Source organism: Amborella trichopoda, chromosome 13 (assembly GCF_054954075.1).
Source record: "Amborella trichopoda isolate Santa Cruz 75 chromosome 13, AtrichopodaSantaCruz75HAP2 v2.0, whole genome shotgun sequence".
Lineage (NCBI taxonomy): Eukaryota > Viridiplantae > Streptophyta > Magnoliopsida > Amborellales > Amborellaceae > Amborella > Amborella trichopoda.
In genome coordinates, this window is record NC_142348.1 from 8,338,883 (window position 1) to 8,347,318 (window position 8,436).

Consider the following 8,436-nt stretch of genomic DNA (forward strand, 5'->3'; position numbering starts at 1 on the left):
ACGAGGAGAGAGAGTGAGAAAATAGGTAGAGAGAGAGGTTTAAGGGAAAATCACGTGGAGAGATTGAAATGATGGTGTTTAGAAATGATATGTTTTTTTTATATTTGTTTGAGGCAAAAAAAAAAGGTTTAAAAGGGATAAAGGTAACTTTGGGGGTTAAAAGATATAAAACTTAAAATATTTATGACCAAAAATATGTTTTGAAACCTTGGGTTTATTGAGATATAAAACTTAAAAATGGAGGGTATGAAAATATTTTCTCCTTTATTAAAATACTTGTGAGAGATGAATTATTTAACATTTTTCTTATATAAGTTGATTTAATTTTAAAATACTAATCAAAATATACATGATGATCAGCTGAAATAGTGACAAATTTATAAATACAAAATAATATATCTCTCATAGGTATTTTGATAAATTTCCCGTAAAATAGTGTTGTCCGTCCCTCAGCATAATCCGTCCCTCGAATTTTGGCCATGAAGTCTACATAAACCATGCCTCACATCACACTTCAATAAATTAGACCCAGACCTCTCCTCCTTTTTTTATACCTAGTAACGTACTAAAATGTCCATATTCTCTAAATAGACCCATCTATTTATTTTATTGCTAATGAACTCTTTCTACCCTTTTCCTCAAAAATTAATTTTCTCTCTACCCCTTCTCTTTCTCTATTAAAAAATATTTTCTCTATTAAAAAATGAAAGGAGAGGGAGAGAGCTTATCGAAGGAGTCGAGAGAAAGCATAGAGGGGTAGATAAATTAATTTTGGGAATGGACTCAAAGGCATAGGTGATTAAGACTGCGGGTGCCATAACATAACATCTTGACTTCTATTTTTATTCTAAGTTAGAGCCTTCCCCACTCAAAGACCTTAAAAAAAATTATGAGAAAGGAAAAAATATTGTATACGGCTGCAGTCCCAAACAATCAAATAAGACACCTAAAAAAATAAGTAGAAGTTGTTTCGATGCTGAAAACCCCTCAAATTCAATAATATTGACCTTGAGATATACGGTCATAAAAAAAAAAAAAAGACTTAAAGTCTTGACAATAGCACATCGTGTAATGCATTATCTAAATTATCATAAAGATTTGGTACTGAAACAACATATTTCCAATCCACATAATAAACCATAATTAGAGATGAAAATAAATTCCATAATTTCCAACTTAAGGGTTCATAGATCTATTTGATATACACTATTTTTGAAGCGAGATATTCCATAATTAGAGATGAAAATAAGTTTCTAATCCATCAGAAAGATTTAGTGTTGAAATGACATCTTTCGATACCTTACTTTAATTATTTAAGGCCTCAGCCTTATACAAACTACATCCATGAAAAAGGACCCAGTTTCTATGCGGCCAAGCCCATATAGGTAGAAATGCGGGCCTCTTAATAAATGTATTTTTGAGATGGATTTTAATACTTAATTTTTATGGACATGTAATCTCTAACATCGAGATCATGAATATAAATAAATAAATAAATTTTAAAAAATAGAAATAATAATTCTAATAAAAAAACATTTGGACCATTAATTTTCATTGTTTTTAGATGAAACACCTTACACTTTTCTGGACCGCATATGTAGAAATGCGGTCCAGCCCGCATGAAACAATTTTCCATGAAAATAAGTGTGAAGAGAGATCAGGGGAGGCAAAAGGGAAAAGGAAGGGGGTTGGTTCCCTCAAAGAGAAGGAAATTTTTATAAAGTATATGTGTTGAAAGGAGAGGAGAGGAGAGGAGAGGAGAGCGCATTGGTCCAATCTATTGATTTCCATGGACACGAAGGTCTAAAAACATCACAATTTCCAGGTGGGAAGACTACGCCATTTTCCCAAAAAATAATGTCATCGGTAGTCATCAACTGCGATAGGCTCGTATGATATACGTGTAGAGGAGGTGAAGGCCCGTTCAAACTTTAGATAATAATTCACAATATATTATAAACAAAGTGAGTGAGTCTCCAAGGGTTGGTTAACTGTTAACCTGAAATATTTCCTGGTATAATATTTGCAAAAAAAAATAATTCAATGAACACGCGCCCTACCCGACACACCACTAATTGCACAAGTGCGGTTTGTACAAGGACCACCTCACTTTTGACGATTTCAAAGTAAAACGCAACTCCAAACTACGAAGATGTAGTTTTCGTGCCAAAAATTCATATAATAACCTAGATATTTGTTTCTACCTATAATTATAAAATTTAAAGATCTAATATTAACGAAAAGTGAAGAGATCTATAAATACTTAATAGTAGACAATATAGATCATGTGTTACAAGATGTACTATTTTTGACACTTGAATTTTTTTTTTTTCAATATCTTTATACTTGTCGAGATGATCAATTGGAAATTTTTTCGGCATCGCGAAACGACGGATTTTTAAGAAGGGCCTTTAGTAGTACAAAGTTTACCCCTTATATTTAAAGGATTGTATACAATGAGATCATTTGCCTTTGGACAACAAGGTCACAATTAATTATAACTATCCGATGTAAAATTTGTTATCTTGGGTTTGTCACAGAGTTTAAAAAAATTTTCTTTTGAACTTTGATTTTATTCAATGAAATAAATATATCCACTCAATTTCGCATCCAATGATAAAGATTAATTGTGACCAACTTGTACCAAAAATAAACAGTCTCATTCTATACCCTCCCAATACTTTAAGGACAAGTATAGAATGAGACCATTTACTTTTGATTTAAGATGGTCACAATAGTTTTGACCATTGGATGTGAAGTTGGGTGGTTGCAATTGTTCCATTGACCATGCTCAAGTTTCAAAATAAGTCTTTTCGAACTTTGTGACACATCTAAACTATCAAATTTCACATCAAATGGTTGTAAAGAATTGCGACCACCTTGTACCAAATGTAAAATGTTAATGTTTATATACAATCCCATATTTCTACACATGGCACATGAATAAATAGTATCGCGAATAGCACGTGACATTTGAAAATTGATAAGAGCGAAGGCTTGGAGGGAAGTGTTTTGATGATGTTTGCATGAATAAGAGGTCAATAACTTTTTTGGGTGAGTCGAAAGCTTACGTGCATGTTCTCCTCTTTAAAATCTCAGCCGTGTACTCGGACTTTTAACGGATTCTAATATGTCACGGTTTACTGTTGTTGAATTTCGACCAACTAGTTTGCAAGAACGCGTTGTTCGACTTGGCCCATATCCTTCAAAACTCAAAGACTGTTTCCTTCCCAAATCATCCGAGATTGGCCCACATTTGTGGTGGGAATACGCGTGATGTGTGTTACACGACTCACTTGGATTGATTTCTTCCTCTGTAACAAGAAAGACAAACTACTTTTGGAAACTCATCATCGACTTTGCAGATTTTTCAAAAGTTTTGATGAAGTTTTACAAACACCACGTTCACTTCGACTTGTGCCAGATTAAAGAAAGTTTAGGTTCACACCCTTCTTGAACTCAGAACAATATAGGAAAGTAAATGATAAAATTATAACCAAATAAAATTTTCTCTCGGATGAGAGAGATATTTTTGTGTTATTTTCGTGAAGCAAACAACAGTTCAAACGAAGCCACACAGAGTGCAAAAGAGAAAGTGAAAGCTATCCAAACTGAGGTTTCCCCTCGAAGCTTCTCGGATTCATCACTAAAAAAGCCCTATTTTCATCACCAACTTTCAGTTCCGTTCAATATCCAAGAAGAACGAAAACATATAAACATAGTTATATACAACTTATTGTTCTATAAAACCATTTAAGCTTGAACTTTTGCAATATAAATATTACATACTGTCCCCGAATAAATCAGCCTCCACAAATTCTCCTCTAAAAAAAAAAAAAAAATGGAAAAAAAAAGGAAGAAAAATAAAAGAAGCCTACCTGTATTTTACCTCCTGCTAAAATCCCGAAAACCAGACTGCCCACTTACTTAACGGTGCCTTCCTGTGCCAAAACGGGAAACGAAAACGTGGGCGAAAATTCGCGGCGTGGAGATTTCGGTGGAAATTGCGACAACTGATTCCCCATATGATCGTAGTAAATAACGCCCGAAAAATCGGGCGGTTCACACTTTTCGCCCATCAAAATCTTCCTCTGCCATAACCCCTCCTCCGTTTCCGTTTCCGTTTCCGTTTCCGTTTCATGGTGGATTTGATCGCCGATTTCCTCGTTTCCCTTCTTCTTAGTCAAGAGGGGCAAAGTCTTGTTGCTCAGCGTGGTGAAGAGAGCCCTCGGCGATGATAACGGCGATTTGGGGGCGATTTTTGGGGACGACACATTATGAAGGTAGGACACGTCGCAGCTCATGGGGCTCGTAGGTGGGCTTCTGAGATTTTCTGATAATTTTCTGCATTTTTTGGACAGTTTTGTGGAGTACAGAGCGACAACGGCTTTTACTCGGGATAACAAGCCGAGGTCGACTTGTTTTTGGGATTCATCGGGAATTGATGGGCCCATTTTTGGAATTAAGCGGGGACGAGTAGCAGACAGAGAGAGACTGAGCATGGGAATCAGTTTGAAAAGGAGTTTGCGCATCGGGATTTATAGGAGTCGCCTCTGGTTTTGGGTGACGGGTAGTAGCCGGTGGCTCTTTTTAATGCCGACACCTCCATTGGTGACCCGGCTTTAGTAAGTGGAGTTAATGGGCCGGGTGCTATCTTGCTATAGTGATCTTAGTGTTTTTAAACCCCCAATTTTCAATCTGGGTTGGGACCAAAACTGGTTCTTCCTTAAAAAGCTCTTTATAATTTTTTTGCTTTTTTTGTTTTTTGTATTTTTTTGAGCTTATCTAATATTATATGCGGTCTCTCATTACCATAAACCTCTATTTTTATTTTTATTTTAGTTTATCTATTTTTATTTTTTAGATCATAGTTCCAAACAATTCGAAAACAATCCGGATTGCCGATCCAACTGATCCAGACCAAGATTGAAGGTGGACGATAACCCACTAATAAATTTTGTTTTCTTTTAATATTGATTTAAATCATATCAATATAGACTATCTAGCTAATAACATAGATGTGGTTTCTATGAGGTTGTAACCTTAAATAATCTAATTAAGGCGCACCTCCAAATTTTATCATAACATGTAATTTTGGTGTAAAAATTTCTCAGGATTATCTCAAAATCTATTTACATATCTAATTATAAAATTTTAAACTCTAAAAACGGTTAAATTCAAGTAGATCTATAAACATATGAAAATCTTGAAAATGGATGGTCTAGATAATGTATTGCAAGATGCACTATTTGTGAGACTCAAAATATTTCTTTTTTTCCTATTCACACACCTCGATGGTGAGACGATCAATTAAAGGGTTTTTCAACATTAAAATAACCTTCTCCGATGGATTTGTAATGTGCATATTTAATTCTACCTTTTAAGGTTACAACCTTATATGAACTTTTCCTAACATAAATTCTCTATTTAATATTGCCTCTTGCGGGGTTTTTTTTTTTTTAAGGATAATTAGATCACGCTTAAATATTAGTGAGTGTCTGTTTAAAATGTCTATATGAGCACCTATCGTGCATGACCATTGAAGAGCACACTATCCACTTGCTCTCTTTGGCAAAATTCCAAAAAGATAAACTTCCGAGATTTTATTGGTGCAAAATTTTGAGATCACAAGATGAAGACTTAAAAAAAATGGATTTTGAGTTCTTGAACACTTAGATTTCACCATGCAAGAAATGTCAACCTTAAGACATTAGCTTTTCAGGCATATAACGTGATTTTCTATACTTACGTTAGTTCCCCCTTTTTTCTTTGAGATGATACCTAGGTTAATGAGGTCTCGTACTAAGTTTGGGATATTAAAAATACTCCTACATAGATTTTTACCTGATGGACTGAATCGAGTATATGCTTGAGATTTTTTAAAAAGTTAAGTAAAGATTTAGTTGAGAGATTGTTTATAAAGAGACCATTTTTCTTTTGTACAAAGAATTCGGAATCATTTTTGTTCCTTCAATTTTAAAATGGATGGGTGTAAGAGTGTCATTGGATAGACTTTAAGTCTAAAAAAAATATTTTTCGAACTTCGGATTTACCCTAAGCCATTCAAATTGACATCTAATGAGTGTGAATGATTGTGACTTTCATGTACAAAGCATAATCAATGCAGAACAATTTTAACAAAACCATGAGTACCTTCAGTTCCTTTGAAGCCAAATCCTCATTCATAATAGCTAGACTTTTTTTTTTTTTGGATTGTATACAATGAGACCATCTACCTTTGATGCAAGGAAGTCACAATTACTTACAAACATCCGATGTGAAATTTGATAGCTTGAATGTGCTATGAAGTTCAAGAAAATTTCTTTTGAAATTTGAGTTCGGTCAATAAAATAAATTCAACCATCCAATTTCACATCTAATGGTCAAGATTAATTGCGACCATCATATACCAAAAAATAAATGGTCTCAATAAATAAATATTATATATATATATATATATATATATATATATATATATATATATATATATATATATATATATATAAAGCAAGTAAACATTTGTCTTAAAAAAAGAATAGAATTGGGAATCTTGAAGAGATAGCCATGATGTTATTATCGTACACGTGTACTTCTTGCATGACTACCTAATCAGCGGTTTGCGGTTTAGAGTAAAGCTGAGGGAGTCACGGGACCTTGAGCGTTAAATACATGGACAAAATGTCTTTATTTTATTCTCTTTCTTAGTTGAAGTAGTTGGGTCAATGCAAGAGGATGAGGTTTCCCATGCAAAGTAAACCCTAGGTCTCCAATGATATTATAATTAATTTTCTCTAAATTATATTGATATCTTTTTTCGTGGGGAATTAATGAAAGGCTTGAGTTGGACCTTGAGCAACTTGCATCCATGACCAAGTCCTGTGTTTCCCTTGTCTTTCCTATGGATCATGATGTCATGCATGGATTTACTTCATGTCTTGGATGGGTATGCTTGAGAGTCATGTATGGGCATGTGAAGGTTTATTGAGCCCATATTTATATTAGGTCATGCTCAAAGCCTCTATCTTGAATGCATTATGTCATTCATGGGTTATGCATATCAAGTGTATGGAACGGTGTAGGAAAAATCCAACCAAGCCGGTCAACCGGTCATGGGCCGGTTCCGAGTAACTTGGGACCTGGCTGGTTAACCTGTCCAAGTAGATTAAGTAAAAAAATTTATTTAAAATGGGTAAAAAAGACCTAAAAAAAATAATACTATGCAAAATGCTGATTTATGTGTGTTTTAATATTTCCTACAATTATCTTGAAAAAATAGAATTAACGAATAATGACTATTGAAACAACTTTTTATATAAATTCATATATGAAAACTAAAGAGACATACATCACAATTTAGAATTTGACATACGTTAATTCAATGGAGGGAGTTACAAAATACAACTAATATTGGCTAGTAATAATAAGAATGTTGAGGGGGCTTAGGGTACTCTTGTGTCTCGCTATCAGGTTCACAGGGTTCATTTCGCCAAAAATCTGAGTAAGCCCGGGTGGAGTTATAGTGCCGCAGCTGTATCCCCTTGTTAATTAGGAATATTTCCCGTGGAATCCCCTTGGCTAAAGTCTCTTAGTCTCGTCCAGCCTTTGTGCTCTCCCCCACCCTGGCTTGTATTGTGGCCCTCAACAACTTCAACAATGTTTTCATTCTCAAAAACCTACTTATGGTATTGGCTACAGTTACGTCTCTCCCTTGTTAAATAGTATTACATCTCTACGTCTAGACTTCCTTTAGAACCAGTCTCAGTGCATCGTCTATCTCTACATCAGACACCTAATCTTGTCGTACCCCTTCGCAATGCTCTAGGACTGGCTCTTGCCAATCAAATTTAGATCATTGTTTTCCTTCTCAAGAACAAATTTTTGAGCAAAATTCGACCACGAATATTTGTGTAACCAAAAAATTAACACAATAGTCGTGTGATGAACTTGATTATCTTCAAAGCACACTAAATTTGACGCAAAAATTATTATAATTGACGGATAAATCATAAGTTAGGCGGAGTTTTTGGAACTCAGTGCAAAACACCCAAAATTGACCACAAATCTTTGTGTTATAGACCAAATTAATACAATGATTGTGTGATGACCTCGATTGTCTTCAAAACACGCAAATTTTGATACAAAACGATCTAAATCGAGTCTTAAATCAACTATATGGCCGATTTTTTAGAACCCTCTTAAAACAAGCCCAAAAAAATGGCCATAAAAAATTTGAGATAATTTTTCAATTTTAGATCATGGTTGTATGGCTTTGGCACAATTATTCACTTCAACAATGCTTTGAGAGTACTGAAAAAATGCTTCAAAAGCTGTAAAAAAAGCACCCAAAGTGAACCCATGAGGCATGGTCTCCATTCTTGGCAGAGTGTAAAAAACCGCACAATTTTTTTAAAACTCCTCCGGCTGATAGGAAAACTG

General features: G+C 34.4%; 1 long non-coding RNA gene across 1 annotated transcript; it reads left to right on the forward strand.

Annotated features, from left to right (window-relative positions):
* The first annotated feature begins 4,107 nt into the window (after window positions 1–4,107).
* Window positions 4,108–4,509, forward strand: LOC148779002 (uncharacterized). Its single transcript, XR_016048683.1, has 2 exons — window positions 4,108–4,283; window positions 4,362–4,509. It is a non-coding gene; the product is annotated as an uncharacterized LOC148779002 (long non-coding RNA).
* Window positions 4,510–8,436: the final 3,927 nt, after the last annotated feature.